Source organism: Spinacia oleracea, chromosome 1, assembly GCF_020520425.1.
Source record: "Spinacia oleracea cultivar Varoflay chromosome 1, BTI_SOV_V1, whole genome shotgun sequence".
Classification (NCBI taxonomy): Eukaryota; Viridiplantae; Streptophyta; class Magnoliopsida; order Caryophyllales; family Amaranthaceae; genus Spinacia; species Spinacia oleracea.
The window spans coordinates 24,653,535-24,663,143 of NC_079487.1; the positions used below are offsets into that span (position 1 = coordinate 24,653,535).

General features: G+C 34.2%; 1 long non-coding RNA gene across 1 annotated transcript; it reads right to left on the bottom strand.

Annotated features, from left to right (window-relative positions):
* Window positions 1-1,476: 1,476 nt before the first annotated feature.
* Window positions 1,477-6,515, bottom strand: LOC130465771 (uncharacterized). Its single transcript, XR_008925788.1, has 4 exons — window positions 4,378-6,515; window positions 4,163-4,224; window positions 3,947-4,050; window positions 1,477-2,172 (listed from the first exon to the last, which is right to left on the bottom strand). It is a non-coding gene; the product is annotated as an uncharacterized lncRNA (long non-coding RNA).
* Window positions 6,516-9,609: the final 3,094 nt, after the last annotated feature.

A 9,609-nucleotide genomic window follows, 5' to 3' on the forward strand; every position in this document is an offset into this window, starting at 1 on the left:
TCAAAGAGGACTAGCCTCCCTACAGAGGGTGAACCTGAGCGAGAAGAGCTTGAGAGATGCTTTGCAACGCATTGTCAATGAAATCCAGTCTCCTTGCAGAAGCGTTAAGTAGAGTTATGAAGCCAATCTCCTCCTTGCAGTTAAGTAGGGTTATGATAACTACTCCAAAAACGATTATTACAGCAGCTGCTATCGCAACAATAGATGAGATACTGAGAAAATTTGGATGATCTAATCTTCTCTCTAACTCGTTATTTCCATGCATCTGGTATGGATATGCATTGGGATTTTTGAATTTTTTTTGATTTACTTTAGAGAATGTTTTATTTACTTTTCAGAATTTTTAATTTACTTTTGATTTGTTTTATGTTCCTCTTGTTGTTGTAGCAGTCTTGTTTGCCGACATAATGGTACTTACTCTATGGTTTGATAACACTAGCCTACTAGCTCAACTGGTAGAGCATTGTGCAAATGCATAAACGATGTGGGTTCAAATCCCACGAAGGTTTGTCTTTACTTTTTGTATTATTCTATTTACTTTTAATCCGAAAACCTTTACTTTGAACTTATATACTATCTTTGAAACCAAACTTCAAACTAAGCGATCATGTCATATCCGCAATGATGTTATTTTATGATAATATAGATAGGATATCATGTTTATAGAGTTGGTAATATTTTACTTTTGAGTTTTTTCAAATTTACTTTTACTTTTGAGTTTAGTTTATTTACTTTTGTATTATTATGATTTACTTTTGAGTTTATATTATTTACTTCTTTGTATATACTTTAGAAATATTTGATTTACTTTTGAATTATTATTATTAGCATCATGCAGACAGTAGGAGGCCAAACCCAAAGTCTAAGTCATCCAATCCAATCATGCACCAGCTACAAAGCCGGTAGAGTCCCTCTTGATACTCCATTATACCTTGCGATTCAGCTTTCCGCTCTGACAATAAAACCTCTGCTCCCTTTTCACTTTGATAAACTTTAGTATTGTTGTGTTTACTTTTAAAGGGATTTAGTTTACTATGAAAGAGATTTAGTTTACTTTTGCTCAAACTTGATGAAATTTCTCAAATTTTTTGAGTTACCATTCAGTTTCAGTTTGTATTTGGGAGAGAATCAACCCTCTTGACAGTCTTGAATATTCTTTTTTTTTTTGTTATTCTCAGTTCATCCATCCAAGATATTCATCTTTTTCCTGCAGTTTTCTATTTAAAATTCCAAGTACATTACTTAACATCCCTTGTCATAGTTCCTATCACCATGAGGCTTGAAATTTGAAAACAACTATCCGAATCAGATTTGTGTAAAACAGCAAAAAAACTAGTAATTGGAAGAAGTCTCCATCTGTATAGATGGTCTATAAGATAAGGGCTTCATTGTTCTAAGGGTTAATGAGCTCTCCTAGGGAGGGGGGGGGGTGTTCCACCCTTCTCACTTATCACTACGGGGTAACTATGAAACATATGGCGCTTTTGTGGTAACGTAGCTAAATCACTATGACAGATTGACAAAGACTATTTGGGCACAACTACCCAGCATTTGTGAAATTGATGAAGATATTTTGAGTGTAGTTGAAATTTCCTTAAGGGCATTATAAACTATTAAGGCTTACTGATGTTTATGAATGTGATGATTCCATATGTTCCCTATTAATGTCACAATTGTTTGGTTTCAGTATTTTAGGTTCCTGTTGTAATGTCTGAGGATGGCTACTTTCCTGGACTATATTTTCCCATTTTCCTTAGGAATGCTTGGCTTTCTGATAACCGTACTGTGATTCTATCCTCAATCGGAGGAGTACTCAAGTGATAATTTTTATGGAATGTCACCAACCTATGTAGGATTTGAACCTACACCCATGTGCAATGACACATTGCTCTACCATTTGAGCTAATAGGTTTCGACTTTATATTTAAGAAAAAATTAAAATCAAAGTTCCATTATCTTTTATTTTACTTTTAGAGAGATTTAATTTACAAAACAAACCAACGACATAGTCAACGGAGGTCAACTATGGCACAACTGACTGCTCACATTGACCAGATCTTTGAGCTTGACTAGCAACCTACACCAACATCAGACTTGTCACAACACCATAAATAGGCTGCAAACTAGCACTTGAACCCCATAGCCAGACCCAACCAAACCCAAAACCACCTGCTGAAATACCGCAATAGAATGCAGATAACATCAGCATACTGAGATGGTTGCATCACTCTCAATGAACTGCGCAGGCAACATAGAAGCACAAGCAGCAAAAAAACAAAATACCAGCAAGACAGAGACCAAGAAGTCTATTCAAAGCATACATCTGATATTGATTCATCAAGTTGGAAGAACACTAAAGGTGCGGTAGGAACTAAGTTATTAAGATGACTTTTAGCAGTAACATAATATAGATTATTTCTATTTACTTTTTTTGGTTTAGGAAGGGTGGCTTATTTAAGGATAAAGGTCATGAGTTCGAGTTTCAGTTTTACCATGACAAAGATCGTAAAGTCTTGGATGATGGCTTCTTTTCTATGAAACCCCCTGTTATACAACAACAACAAGAACAACAGGTGGTGGAAGGGGAGGCAAGTACTAGTACTCCACTCAGCGCGTTTGACTTGATCACCTTCGCTTCAGGACTTGACTTGTCAGGGTTGTTCAACCAGAATTACAAACCATGCTAGAAAACAGACCCTAGCAGACCATATAAGTATATAACACGCTCAAGACCATATACTTGCTAGTGACTGCCATACTTTTTCGACTAGCTATTGCTGAATTGACGGAAGGAAGGAAAAGACGAAATAGCAACTGCGTTTCTCCTCATTTTTTAAATATATAAAAAATGACCTAAAAAGTTCAAGTTGCCACCACAATGGTAAATTTTCAGTCACCCAAGTTGAGTTAAGAACTCAGGACCTTAATCAAATATCGTAACCTTCAAGTTGCCAAAACAACCATCACAACAAGTCACCCTTATAGATTTAGTTTACTTTAAGAGGGATTTAGTTATTTTTAAGAGATATTAGTTTACTTTATTCATATTTGAATTGCTCTGCTATATTAGAAGCTGAGTATATTTTACACTACAAGAGTCATTATCTTACACAATTTTACTTCTAACCTGACTAGCAAGGCTCTTACCCAACATTTCAGTCTACTTTTAAATTGAATCAAAGGTTTTATGAATTCCCAACTTGTTTCACGAATTCACTTTTCAAATTAATTGATTTACTTTTCAGATTAATTGGTTTACTTTTACCAGATTTCAATCTACTTTTTAAAATAAGAGGAAAAAGTACGAGAAACTCCACACCAGACAACCTACATAGTTGATGAAGAGAGAAAGAGAGTAATATATGGTAATAAAATGACTTGTCACAACTCAAAGAGAGGCAGCCGGTCAGACAATGACAGCAAAATTGAAGCACCGGACAAAATGATGCTTAAGTAACCATCACTGAAACAATAGAATTCGTCTAATTCTGTAGAGACTTAGTTTACTCTAGAAGAGATTTCGTTCACTTTTGCTTATTTTTAGTTACTTTTAGTTACCATCCACAAAAGAAACAAACAAGCAAACATAGATAACAACAAAGCACGACATGTAAGTACAAGTGGGAAAACCATCCACACAGAACACAACAAACACTAACAAAAGGATTTATCATCTTGAGCTTTAGTTTACTTCAAGATAGGTTAAGTTTACTTTTGTTAAATTTTATTTACTTTAACACATTTTTATTCTAGATAACTGATTCACATACCAATCACAACACCCTAACCCCTAAATAACCTGCACACTTAACAAGATGTTTAAACTGTACGTCTATTTTGATAAGTTTGTGTGCTTAAACTGCACAGAAACTAGGGATTTTTGGTCTGCGTATGGTGTATACGTAGTATGTATTGCAGCTCAGCATTCAAAATATGATGTGTCTACCTGTTTGACCATATGCAAAACATGTTGCTTTTTAGGAATATCAGTGGGAAAACAGGCTTCATTATTTCATCATACACCTGCGAATATAACGAGTGCAGGACAGTCTGAATGAAGAAGAATAAAGCAAGCATTAATTTCTAAATGTTAAAATTAGCAATGAAAATTGAAGTAACTAAAAACCTAAAAATCTAATTGAACTAAATTGGCAGCATTTACCTCTATATTTGAGAAATTTGGAATGGAATCACGAAATTTAACAACAATCTTGACTAATTCAACTGTGACAAATCAAAATTGTTCGTATCAACCTTCAAAATTAGAACAAAATTTAAGAAACGAAATTTTAATACCTAATCTAGGCTCAAATTTAGTTCGAAATCTAAATTTAAGAAATCAAATACATATAAATCAAACAGAATTCGAATGTTTACCTTTAAATTTGAGAAAATTGGCAGCAAATTCAACAAATGATACAATGTAGAGTCCGATTTTGAAATCGATTTGTAGATTCGACTCAGAAGCTAAACAATCTCATAACAATTTGAAGAATTGGAGAGAGAAAATGCGTATTGGAGATCGACTTTGGGCAATTGTTGACAAAATTTCGATGAACCAGAAGGAAACCGTAGAGTATAGAGGGGTGAAGAGAGAGACTAACATTTCTTGTGAGGTGGAGAGAGAAAGTAACCGCGCAACCAAATTCGCGAGATTTAATCTCAACTGTCCGTTTTGTTTTAATCCAACGGTTATCAAAGGTTCTCATTATAAGATGGTTCTTATCTTAAGGGAGGTTCTCACCAGAACCTGGTCCTATATATATATATATATTGGTCAAACGAAAATTAGGATTTTTTAATTTTATTTTCTGATATAAGAAACTAAAGGTACTTCCTAATTCCTCTATGAAAATACAGAGTAACTAGTAGTGATATCGCACGGGTTTCTAACTACGGAGTACGGCTAATAAAACTATTACGTAATATTAGAATTTTACTAACTTATAAATTCTTAATCTTTTCCAATATATTGTGTATAAGATAAGGATGTAATTATTATTATTAATTTGATCCAATATATTGTGTATAAGATGAGGATGTAGTATTATTATTAATTTTGATCCAATATATTGTGTTATAATTATATCTTTAATTATCTTATTGTATATTTTAATTTCTACTTGTTCTATCCATTTCCTATGGTATTTTACATTTTAACTAAACCGAATTCATAGCTTCAAATTAAAAAGGATGATCATATAAAAACGTAATGTAGGAGCTTGTTAATTTCAAAATATAGGGAACATGATGATCGATCGACTAGATTAAATTATAATTAATTTAGATTAATAGCATGATAATATACTTAAATATATATGTACAGATCGGATATACTTATACTATAAGGAGCCATGAACTTTATGGAAGAATTCCAAATAATTTCAGATTAATTGCTTTCATGTTTTTTCGTATAGCATATTGAATCTTGACTTTGTTGAACCAAAGTAGAGGAGTATGAAAGACTTAGTTCTGTCAATAGTGGTGCTACTACTCTCCCCCATTATTAGAGCAATACAACACAACAAATGTCACGCCTGCTCCTGCTCCTGCTCCTGCATCCTTACAAGTAAGGGACAAAGGAGTGCCGCATAGATTAACCTCATCATCTTCATTTCTCACTCCATTCACTGCCGGATGACTAAACTTCGGCATTGAATTTAACTCTTTTTCGCCAAGCTCTTCCTCGTCTCCTTTAACTGCTAGCCCATTGATAAGTGGTAGTTTTGTCAACTATTAAGTGTCTTTTTCCTCCCATTTTCATTTTTTTCCATCATCATTGTACAGTTCCTATCTTATTTTGCTTAGTTTTAGATAATTGTTATAGTTATAGGTCTTTTGTAAATTTTAGTTAATTTTGTCACATTTTTAGGATTTGGTACTGCTTCCTTGTGTTTAATGTTGTAGGTTTGGATCTTGCACGTCTACATGCCACTCACAAAGAATGGAAGGGCGCAAAGGAGCTTAAATAAAACCATTTGGAAGAGTTTTTGCAAGACTTGTGCACAAGAGCCACACTAAAACGACAATAACTATTTTTATTCTTAATATTTTCATGTGATTCCAGTTGGTGATGAAATATTATTCCAAGATCTTTCCAACGAGTGGTCACACGCCTTATTTGGACGAGTAACGAAGAAGTTATGGCCACTTGAAGAAGAGTATGTACGATTCTCCGCGAGAAAATTCATCCCGGCCGCGACCAGGACCCATCCCGGCCGCGACGAGGCGTCCCGCCCGCGACGAATTTCACCCTGGCCAGGATTTTGGTACTGGAACCTTTTGCAATTTTAGCCCAGCTCACTCATCCCGCCCGGGACACCCCGTCCCGGCCGGGACGACCTGTTCTGCGAACACTTTCTTTTGACGGAGATTACTACGTTGCTTGGTATATATACTAATTGTACGACATTTTCAAGGGGGAGAGGGATGTATTAGCAGATTTTAGCTTAGGTTAGGGTTTTTAGAGAGAGAAACTCTCGTTTTCTAGACACAGAAAGTGAGAAAAACTTGTTGAATGCTTGGATTTTGAAGAATCTAAGAAGGAAACTTGAAGATTTGGAGGCTCCTTGCAATTTCAATGAGAATTTCCTACTCTATCTCTTGTTTTATTGTTTATTTTACTTATTTTTGTATTGTTTCACTTTTAATTACCTGTTTGTCTTAGATTAGTGTTGGATTTCATGTTATTAGTTGTAATATCTTTGTTCTTGCTATTTAGAATGATTTGTGAGTAGTTGTACATGTTTTACTTGGGAATTGGTTGAAGCCATTGATGAGATTATGAACCTATAAATTGAACATGGGATTTTCACTTGGGGTGAATTTGGTTGATTGATTTGATATTTTATGAATGCTTGTGTGATTGGCCATCATAAAGGCATTATTTAGGTACTCTTAGGGAAGGATTGAAAGATGAAGTTAAGGGGTTGCCTCAAATAGATCATTAGGCTTGGAGGACCATGAAAATAGGGACTACATAGTATATGGGACTTTCTTTGATTGTTTATGTTCATCATGTATATAGATATGCTTAGTTGAATGCCTTAGCCATGAAAATAGGTTTTTGGTTGGATATTAGGCCAATCTAACTAGATTGAAAGAGTAATTAGAGTACCCTTGGATGAACGATTCCCCTTAATTGATCCCCTTTGTTTCTTTCTCATTTTGATTGCTTGGTTTGTGAATTATTTGATTGGTGGATACCCTTTCCCAAGGCATTTTTTAATAGTTGTTCATTTTAACCCAAAAATCATCACCCCAAAAAGACCTTGCCTAGCTTATCATAGTCAATATTTTAACAGTGCTCCCCTTAGTCCATGTGGATCGACCCTTGCTTGCCCTTTCTACCCATTAGAGAGACCAAGTTAGGTTTTCTTATTTTTTGGTAGGCTTGACGACGGCCCTATCAGAATTTTTGGCGCCGTTGCCGGGGACTTTGGTTGACATTGACTAAGTATTGGTTGATAAGTATAGGTTTTCTGAATAATTCTCTTTATTTCTTTTTCTTTCATTTTATAATTTGTGTTTGAAGTGGGTTTTAATTAAATTTATGGAGTGGCATAACCGCGATGGAGATGGTTCATTTGATAATGATGGAATGTATGACTATAACACTTTGGATCCTCATGTTGCGAGTTTTGGTGATGCATATTATCAAAATTCTCCTAATTTTTGCATGAATTCCTATGATTTGTCATATGTTTCTTATGAAGAGCCTTATATGTCATATCATGAACCCTCCCCATGTAGGCTTTGAAAATTCTTATGATCCTCAATCATCAGAGTCAAGATTAGAGCATATTTCCACAACCTTTATAAAATTCTTATGATCCTCAATCATCAGAGTCAAAATTAGAGCATGTTTTCACAACCTTTATAGAGGCACAAACTAAGATTAACGAGCGTAATGATAAGTTAGTTGAATTTTTTAATGATAGTTTGTTGGAAATAATAGAACAACAAAGGTTGATAGATGCTCAAATCCAATCAATTTTGAAATCTTTGAACTATTATTCTAAATTGGTAGGTGATGATGATGATGATTTGAGTTTTGTAAGGAATGAAAATGAAGTCGAGGAGAGTAATAATATGAACATAGTGATATTTGAGGAAGATAAAGGAAAATGTTGTGAAATAGAGGGAGAGCCTTCTTTGGAATTATATAGAGTTGAGAGTGAGGAGATACATGATTCTTTGCCATTTAAGCATCCATTTTTTGAGCCTCATCATGTCCCTTTCTCGAAAACTCCTGATATTATCCTCTCATATCCTAACCTTCCTCCCCTTTCTCTCCCCAATTTCACTTCACCTCTACCTCTTAGCACTCCTATGCATGATCCGGATAACTAATTTTCAAGCAACGATTCTCTTTTTGGTGAATTTGATGTAAATGTTATTTTTGATACCAAAAGAGTCCCCAAATTCTTTTGATACTTTTACTTTTAATTTTCCTTCTTCTTTTAAATCTAGGACTTATTTTAGATCTTTTCATTTTTATTTTAGAAAATTGTATAAATTAATGTATATCCTTCTTTCTTTCACCATAAATTTTCTTCTTAGTTTATATTTTGTATTTTCTGAAATGTGTTCCATTGCATTTGACAATCTACTTAGGAGTTTGTCGAATTATTTACTTAGGCAAAGACCGAAAACAAAGGCACTTCGTTGTTTGTTTTTATTTTATTTTTTCTTTTCCTTTGTTTATTTTATTCATTGTAGTATAAATAATGACAGTTGTATTTGGGATGCATTGACTTTGATTATTTTATGATGAGTCCAACTAACAAATCCTTTGAAATGATGTTCGATTAGGTACCGTCGATCTCTCCACTCCATTTTCTGCTTTACAAGAGATTTTTGGTGTTTTTGCTACAAATCGATAAACTCAATCATATGAATGCAAGAAGAAGAAGAAGAGTTTTGCATCAAATCGATCAAGTAATACTTCTTTATTTTTTCTCTCTCCCTATCAAGCTATTGATGATATGCCTCTTTTTGCCAAATTTTGGTTGCTTGTTGAGGAGAATGTGCATTGTCCTTTGTATAGAGTGTTGTGATTATGCATTGTAGTTGTGGGAGTTGAATTGGTGTGATTGAGAATAATTGACGAGGATGATAATTAGTTTTATATTTTGATTCAATCATATTTGTGCATCTTCTTTTCACATTATTCATGCATTTTTTGTTTAGTTTTCCGTAAGTGTTTTGATTTGTGTCCAAGGAACGATTCTTGAAGATGTAATCTGTGTGGATTCCTTAAATTAGGATATTCAGGTGAATGAGTAGAGGTATTTCCATTGGATGTTTGTATGTGCGAGTTAGGGTGCTTAGGGATATTTTAATCTTTGTTGTTTGAGTTCTTACTTGATGAAGCACTCGATAATTCTACCAGTTGTCAAACTATGTGTTGAAACGAGTCTATCTTGTTCTCTCCTTGAAGTTTTTGCTTTCCTAATTTTTTTACCTAAAACTACCATTAGTGCACTTCCCATATCCCTTCAAACTAGCTATTTTTAAGAGTTGACAAAGAGTCCAATAAGTGGAGCTAATGAGCCCACAAGGAAAAAGCCAAAAAAAGTCAAGTCCAAGTCAATAAGTGGAGCCAAT